This window comes from Phocoena phocoena, chromosome 8 (assembly GCF_963924675.1).
Source record: "Phocoena phocoena chromosome 8, mPhoPho1.1, whole genome shotgun sequence".
Lineage (NCBI taxonomy): Eukaryota > Metazoa > Chordata > Mammalia > Artiodactyla > Phocoenidae > Phocoena > Phocoena phocoena.
Window position 1 is genome coordinate 54,437,198 of NC_089226.1, and position 8,353 is coordinate 54,445,550.

General features: G+C 43.7%; 1 pseudogene; it reads right to left on the reverse strand.

The window, feature by feature from the left end:
• Positions 1-240: 240 nt before the first annotated feature.
• Positions 241-6,155, reverse strand: LOC136126925 (RNA-binding protein with serine-rich domain 1-like; annotated as a pseudogene).
• Positions 6,156-8,353: the final 2,198 nt, after the last annotated feature.

Consider the following 8,353-nt stretch of genomic DNA (forward strand, 5'->3'; position numbering starts at 1 on the left):
TCTGCAGGCCACCAGATTGGCCTCAGGTCATCTGTGGGATGGAGAAATGTGCTCCCAGGCTGGGGCTGAGCCACCACCTGGAGCCCCCTGCTCACCCCCGCTGGCTTTGCCACCAAACTGCCTCTCAGGAACTAGAAACGTGGGAGCTGTCTAGCTAGAAAACTGGAGGGCATCTTTATCGGCATGACCCCAAACCAACAATGCTCCTGCAGCCAGAACTCTGCCACCAGGGCAAACGTCTCAGTTGCTGCCTTCACCTTTGAAACCTGCCCCTGAGTGAGGGATTTCTTTCCTACTGATCCTCCTTCGGCTAGAAAAGTGACAAAGGTGAGTTGGATGGGGTGCAGCTCCCAGGGGCGGAGCTTCAGTGGCCCTGCTTATCAGGAGGAGTTGGAGCTGGAGTGGCTCCTGTGATGGCAGCGGGCGGGGGACCTGCATGCGCCGCCGAGGGGAACGTGGCCTTCTCCTCAACCGTCGGGGTGACCTGCGCCACATGGGGGACAGTGGCAGCACTCTCCTGGGAGGGCCGACTCGCCTCTGGGTAGCCTAGGCCAGGGGGTCAGCACAGCAGTGGCAGTGGCCCTCCCGGCCAACAACGACTTGTCCTCTGTCCGTGTGCTTCAGCGCCTTCTTGGCTTCATCTGGTTTCTCAAACTCCACATATGCGTAGCCTTTAGGCAGATGGGGGTGCATCCTTTCTACAGGCACGTCAATCATTCTAATTTTCCCATAGGTGGAGAATACATCCATGATGTGATCTTGGTCACGTTCCTGGTGAGGCTCCCAATGTGTTCTCTGGTGGGTTTAGGGGGCAGCTCTGCCTTTTCCTTTTCTTTTCATCTAATTGGGGTGGTTTGGATTTGGAGCGGGAACGCTGCCTGTTGTCACGCCTGCGCCGAGAAGGACTCGGAGAGCCAGGGGAGCTGCCGGAGCTGGAGCTGCGGGATGTGCTGGAACTTCCTGAGCGGCTCGATGCCGAAGATGAGCTGCAGCCGCTGCTGGAGCCCGAGCCACAGGTCGAGCTGGACCGAGACCTGGTGCTGCTGCTACCACTGGAAGCGCTGCGCCTCTTTCGAGTTGTTTTTTTTTTTTTTTTTTTTTTTTTTTTGCGGTACGCGGGCCTCTCACTGCTGTGGCCTCTCCCGTTGCAGAGCACAGGCTCCGGACGCACAGGCTCAGCGGCCATGGCTCACGGGCCCAGCCGCTCTGCGGCATGTGGGATCTTCCCGGACCGGGGCACGAACCTGCGTCCCCTGCATCGGCAGGCGGACTCTCAACCACTGCACCACCAGGGAAGCCCTCTTTCGAGTTTTATCCCCACCACCACCCTTCTCGCTTGACTCCTTTATCTTTAGAGCGATCCTTGGACTTCTCATCAGAGCAGTCTTTGCATTTGGTAGGAGAAGGAGCCCTAGTGCTGGACTTGTTATTATTTTCTTGACTCCAAACAAGCTCTTCTTTTTCACTCCTGATAAATCCATTCTCCCCTTCTGAGGTGTTCAGAGCAGCAATGACGGCCTCACTTAATCTGAACTCTCACTTCTAACTTGAGTCTGAGAAACTATCCCTCATCAACTGCAATTTACACCAAAGTGCAGCATCTCCCCCCCCCCCCCCGCCCCCGCCCGCGACCTCCTCCTGCCCTCCTCAGCCACTGAGGCTGGCTTTCCTGTATTTTCTTATTGAAGAATTATTGGGAAATACTTCATCCTTTCCCCCTTTCCTCCTCCTCCTTCTCTTCTTCCTCCACCTTTTCCTCTTCCTTCATAAGACAGCCTGGCTCAGAGCTTACATTAAACACCAGGGGGCATTCAGTTGATTGTAGCATTCATTGGATTCAGGGCGTCTTACATAATGTCCTGCCTTGTGACATAGACGTGGAAAAAGAATTGTTTCCAAGCCTAGAGTTGGGAGGGAAGTCCGTATTCTTAGTCATTTGCAGCAAGGCATGAAGCTGATTTCTATCAATAGCTCCAGAACTGCACAGCATTATTTGTTAGATATAACTGTCAGCAGAACTCACCTGTGCCTCCTTCCTTGTGTCTCCCACCCCGTCTCAGGGTCTCAGGTGTCCAGCCTTTGCCTAAGCTGGCCTGAGCTTCTGGGAGGAACCTCTCTCAGGACCTACCATCCCCTGTCTGGTTACCACCTCTCCCTGAGTCCAGGTGTCTCACGCTTTCTAGGTGTCTGGCTACTCTGGTAAACTAATTGCATCTTAGGTATTTGTGGAAAGAAGTAATGAATAAACAAATGTATTGAGGCAATATAAAAGCAATACAATAACCAGTACCAAGTCATGAACACCCACTGCCTGGCCCAGGTGTGGCGCAAAGCAGCGGCTCAGTGAAGATGTTGCATAAATTATTACTTTTAGTGTAATACATTTGCTATCCTAATCTTGTGTTTGAAGCCTAGTTCAAATGCTTCCTCCTTTGTTAAACTGTTCTCATATCAAATATAAACGTTCCCACTTCTATACTGTAACAGAATTTTATAGGAAAGTTTAAAACATTTATTTAGGGAAAGGAAAAAACAGCCTTTCGCTTCTGGTTCTCACAACAACGCTGTCCGGATTATCATCTTCATTTTATAGTTGAAGCTTGGTGATACGAAAGATGCCAAGTTCGTGCAGTTCATAAGTAGCAAAGCTGACTCCAAAACTTACTTTCAGCTATTAAATTGTTCCTGTTGCAATATGGTACACAGGTGAATGTGTATTTTATTTAGTTGTGTTCACCACTGGAAGAGAGGCGCTTTTACTCTAAGGACTGTCTCCTGCTGCTGCCTATGCTTCCCAGAGTTTCACATATAAAAACATGTCTGAAAGCAAAGTGCCAATTTTAACAGGGTCTTCAAGTGCTGGAATTAAAGGGATGGCCAATGGCAGAGTTTCATACAAAATCAGCGTAGAGAGAGAAAAAGTTTGTGCTTATATAGAGAGCTCCCTAATGAGACTTCTTAATTTTTTAAGATGGACCATAGGGCATACCCCTGCAGGTACTCTTTCTGATGGTTTGTACCACTGAATATGTCCTTTACCCTTTCCTGTACCTGAAGCTGCAGCTATTAACACGTAGCACAAGACTCAAGAGAAGTGATGGTTGAATGCTACATGTCCTGGGCCACGGTCCTCCTCAGCTAACTGAGACTCATGACTATTAATATCTGGGTTTCTATTAATACTGTCTTTTCACTGTGAGCTAATTTAAATCTTCTGTTCTCTAAGCTATTCTTAACCATACACTCTCAGGCCTGGGCCCGGTTCCCAACTACAGATCATAACTCTCCATTTTGGCTTTTGGACTTCAGAAGTAATAGGAATTCTGCCCCTGTTGCTTCTCAGAGGAGAGGTGGAGCTCTATTGGAATTTTGGATGGGACGCTTCTTGGTTATGCAGGACTGCCCCATGCCTTGTTTGAGGTTAGTATCCCTGTCCCCTGCCCTCTGATGCATGGAGTGCTCCCCAATCATTGTGACGACTTACCCCCCACGTCACACACACACACACCTTTCCACACCCTGGAGGGTGCGATACTGCCACTGGCTGAAAGGCACTATAACCTGACACCTGTCTCTGCCACCTTGATCCCCGTTGACTTCAGTCTCTTTCCAAGGTTGAACTAGGACTGGGGATGTTCCCCTCTACATCTTGAGAAAAGAAGGTTCCTCAACTTCTCCAGAGCTCCCATCTTTGTGGAGAGACAAATTAAGGCTCTGATACAAGATCTCTTTGGGAATTGGGCTGCTGAGACCAACTGAATGTCACTGTTACTGTGTCAAGACAGTTTTAACCCACAAGACAGGTTTTTATTCTCTTAAAATCACATGAGGGTTGAGGGGCGAGGACGCTCAGGGAATGGGGAGTGACTGTTCATGAGTAAGTGACTATGGGGTTTCTTTTTGGGTGGTGAACATAGTCTGGAATTAGATAATGGTGATAGTTGCACAACCTTGTAACTATAGTAAAAGTCACTGAATTGTCCACTTTAAAGAGTGAATTTTAGAGTGAATTCACATGCTATGTGAATCATATCTCAAATTCTTTTTGTTGCATGAGTCTCCTGCTCTTTGTGTTTTTCCTGCCTAACATCTGGCTTCCCGAGCTTAAAACTTAAAAAATCTTACAGTCACGATTCGTTCCTCTCCTTTCCTTTCTATTTCTAATGGGTCACTGAAACCTAACTTCTAAGTAATTCTCAATACCCTTTTCTTTTTCTCTCTGTCCCACTACCAGTGACCTTACTCAAGCTCTCTTCCCTTGCCTGTACTGTTGTGACCAACTCTTGATTTCTCTCCTTGTCTTCAGACTCTGCCCACCTCATCATCCTTCCAGATGCTCCCAATTATATATCCTACAACATTTTATTGTGAAATATAATACAATGCAAAATATGTATATAGCATACAGTTCAATGAAGGAAACACCCATATTACTACCACCCAGGCCAAAAAAATGACTGCACCTCAGAAACCCCTGTGTGTCCCTTCCCAATCATATCCTTCTTACTCCACCCCTGTCCCCCCTTCCAGGTATATAATGACTTCTGTGGTAATCACTTCCTTGCTTTCATTTATAGCTTTACCATGTGTATCCTTAAGCACTATGGTTAATTTTGTCTCGTTTCGAACTTTAAATGAAATCACATTTTCAACCTTGCTTTCTTCTCTCAATTTCATGTTTGTGAGACTTTTCATGTTGTATGTAGCTCAGTTAGATTTTCTTAAAGCCTAGATCTGATCCTGTTTCTTCCCATCACCTAGATGATAAGTCCACGCTCCTTGGTGTGGCTACATTCAAGGCTATCCATGATCTGCTCTTAAACCTTTCTCTCCAGCCTCATTTGTGATGACCTCTCCCCCTACATCCTTTCCTGTGATCATACGTAAGAACTTGCCGTCTCCAGAAGATGCCACGTATTTAGATGCCTCCTTATGCTTAAAATACGGAATCTCTTCCTGCCTTTTCACCCTGGCATATTCTTTGACTCCTTTCTCAAGGTACAGTAAATCGATCTCTTTTCTGTGTTCCATAATTATTATAATACTTTATCCTTTTTAACACTGTCTGCATTAGGATTACAGATAGCGGTTATTGAGCATGCACGGTGAGCCAGGTGCTGAGATTGGATTGGTACTAAGTAGATGCTCAATAAATTTTACTTTCTTCCCCACTTTGCACAGTGTATGTTCGATCCTGCAGTTGAATTCTTTGGGGATGACAGCATTCCACCTTTAAATCAGCTGTGTAAGAGATGGTAAACTACTTTACCCCCTCTGGAGCATCATTCTGAAACCTTTCCTGATAGTCGACTTTCTGGCTGAGGTCAGAAATCTCTCAGGTATTTGGAAGTTCCAAGAGGCTTTTGTGCCTAAAGAGGAATAACATCATCCTAATAGATGACATTAAACATTACTTGTTACTTACAGATTTGTTTAAATTGTCTTAATTGCCATTACAAGTTTAATTTGGCTGATTCTCTTGAATACATCAAAACCCTTAAATAGTAAATAAGACATATACAAATACAGTGGTTACAAACCTTATGTGTATACTTCTGCTTCGTCTTATTCTAAAACATCAACACCTTGGGCTTAATTAATTTCTTCATTATTTTTGTACTTATTTGCATGCTGTACTTACTTTGATATCATCCCAAGATTTAAGTTATCATTTTGACTTTCCCAGGCAAATAACCTTTTCCAGGGAAATAAGCAGGAAATCGCCTGACCAAAAGAAAAAGTAAAAGGAACACTTTTTCAAATTGGCAAAGTCCTGCTATCCAGTTATAAACTAACTGATCCTTGGTTGGGGTCCATGGCTTGGTCTCTTCACAGTGTTTTAGATCCCTGCCACTGGTTATGAGGCCGAGCTTCATCTTTCTAGATAAACTTCAGTTGCTACATTAATACGACTTCTGGTTCATGCTTTCACACAGGTTTTATCTTCTTATAATGTAATTTCTTCCTTTGAAAGGAGGAAATTTTAGTCTCTTGCTTGGCCAGGGTTATAAACACTGTCCAGTCATTATGCGACAGTGACCTGAATGTTACCATTATTCAGAACCTACTGCTTACGCTTCAGCAAACACATCACTGCGATTGGTGATGCATATAGGAAAGTGGTCCTCAGAGTGTGGTTCCAGACCCAGCAGCATCAACCAGCATCTTTTGATCAGTTGTTTGAAATGCAGGTTCTCAGACCCCCACCCCAACCTCAGCCTTCTAGATCAGAAACTCTGGGGGATGGGTCCCAGGCATCTGCATCTCAGCGTGTCCTCTGGGTAATTCTGATGCGTGCTAAGGTCTGGGAACCACTGCTAGAAGATGAGAGAATAGGAGTTCATGAGGTCAGCTCTGCTCTGCAAGCTTAAGTATTATCTGGAAGCATTATGTTGGACCCTCGGGCTGGCCAAAAAGTTTGTTCGGTGAGCGAATACATTGTTCAATAAAATTCTTGGTGAAAATGAAAACGTGTCTTTTATTTTTACTTAAAACTGGACGAACTTTTTGGCCAAACCAATACTTGGTGAGTATTTGTGACCACCAGTGGTTTTTAACTGTTAGACAGCCCCCCTTTTGTGAGCTATTATGTATGACCACCAGTGCTCATCAGTCCTTCCTAGTCTTTCTGTAACTTCTACTTTTTCCTGTAATTCCTCCTTATTCATAGTTTCCTGTGTAGATTCTTTCTCTGCTTACACAGATAGAAACAGGCACACATCTACACTTTATATCAGCTATATTGTATAATAGAAGAAAGGAAAGTCCCCTGTATTGACTGCCCTTCTTATCAGAATCAATAAAAATACCCAAAAAACCACAAAAACCCTATTATAGTCACCTTCCTTTTGTATAAAAAAAACTTTTGTACACTTTAATCCTTTGGATATTATGAACTCATATTTTCACAGCCTCAACTTTTAATCCTAAAATGTTACAACTTGGCCATTGAGAATGCCTTTAAATCTAGTCCTTTTGACTTTAAATATCCCTGACATTTTCTTCTCTGTGTATTTTAAAGAACGCTTGCTTTTATTATTGAATAAACAGCACATTCAGACCTATCCTAATTCTTTTTATTCCACAACATGGAATCAACTCCCCTCCAAGAGTTCTGATTCCTTTGGTGGAGAATAATAGCAAGGACCTACATCCAGGACTGCAGGTACACATGAGAGGTGGTAGTGTTCACGAAGCACCCTTAGTGATTGAGTTAGAAAGTTATTTTTTCAAAGTTATGAGTTTTATATATGGTGCCATACCTAACTTTTCTTAGAGTGTGTGGTTTTACTGACCACTAAGACACTGTCCTACATAGACATCAGGAGATCATTTTAGTTACCTACTCTGGTCTTTTACACTGAATTATGCCCAAATACAGGGGTGATGAGAAGCCCACATCCCAAACAATTAGAAGATAAAGTTCATATTTGTACATAATGCTTTTTTAAAAACACATGTACCTTGCCTTATTTTTTCCTCTCCATAACCACGTGAGGTAGGTGAAGTTTGTTCCATTTTACAGATGAGGAAACTAAGGCTTACAGAGGTTAAGTGACTCATTGGGGTCACACAGCTAGTAAGTGATGCCAGGAGTTTGAACTCACATCTTCAGATTCTAAATCCTGTTTATTTTCCACTGTACCGTGCATCTTTTCTGTCTCTGCCTTCCAGAAGCTTACAAAACACTTGTGCATCTGAAATAACTAGATAACATTCCTGATGAAACTTGGAGCTATTATAAACCAAGGACTGCTTACAAATAATCTCTACTTATAATCCTTTTAGATAAATTTTCTGGTGTAATTTCACTCTATGTTGATATTTTAGAAAGTATACAGGTTTGGATTTGGTTGGGATTAATAAATTATGTTATATTCCGGTTTATGGAAAGCTCTTTCAGTTCAGGGTACAGTAAAGTTGAAGGTTCTAACAAAAAGTGCGAAATTTCTGTAGAGGGCAGGCATGGTGAAAGGTATAGGGGTTTTAATACAGGGGTATGCATTCTAGATATTAAACTGCTGGACTTGATTCTGTATTTTTTTACTGCTACAGTGGAACATTATTTGCTCAGAGAAGGATTAAGGTCAGAAATGGTTTGTTTCAATCATAGAGTTTTATTTGGAAAGGCACCAGGGTTAAGCCTGGGAGATACTCGAGGAAGGCGTAGCTCCCCAGTTGGAATCTGCAAACTTTTGTCCTGAAGTCGTGGAAGAAACTGAGACTTTGGGAGAGTTTCTAGGGCCCCAGAGAGCCCTATGTCACAGAGTCAGGGTGCCTCAAGATGGAAAATTATCTAAGAGCTGAGTGTCGATTCTAATATTTATTCAGCTGTGTTGTTCACACAGATGCA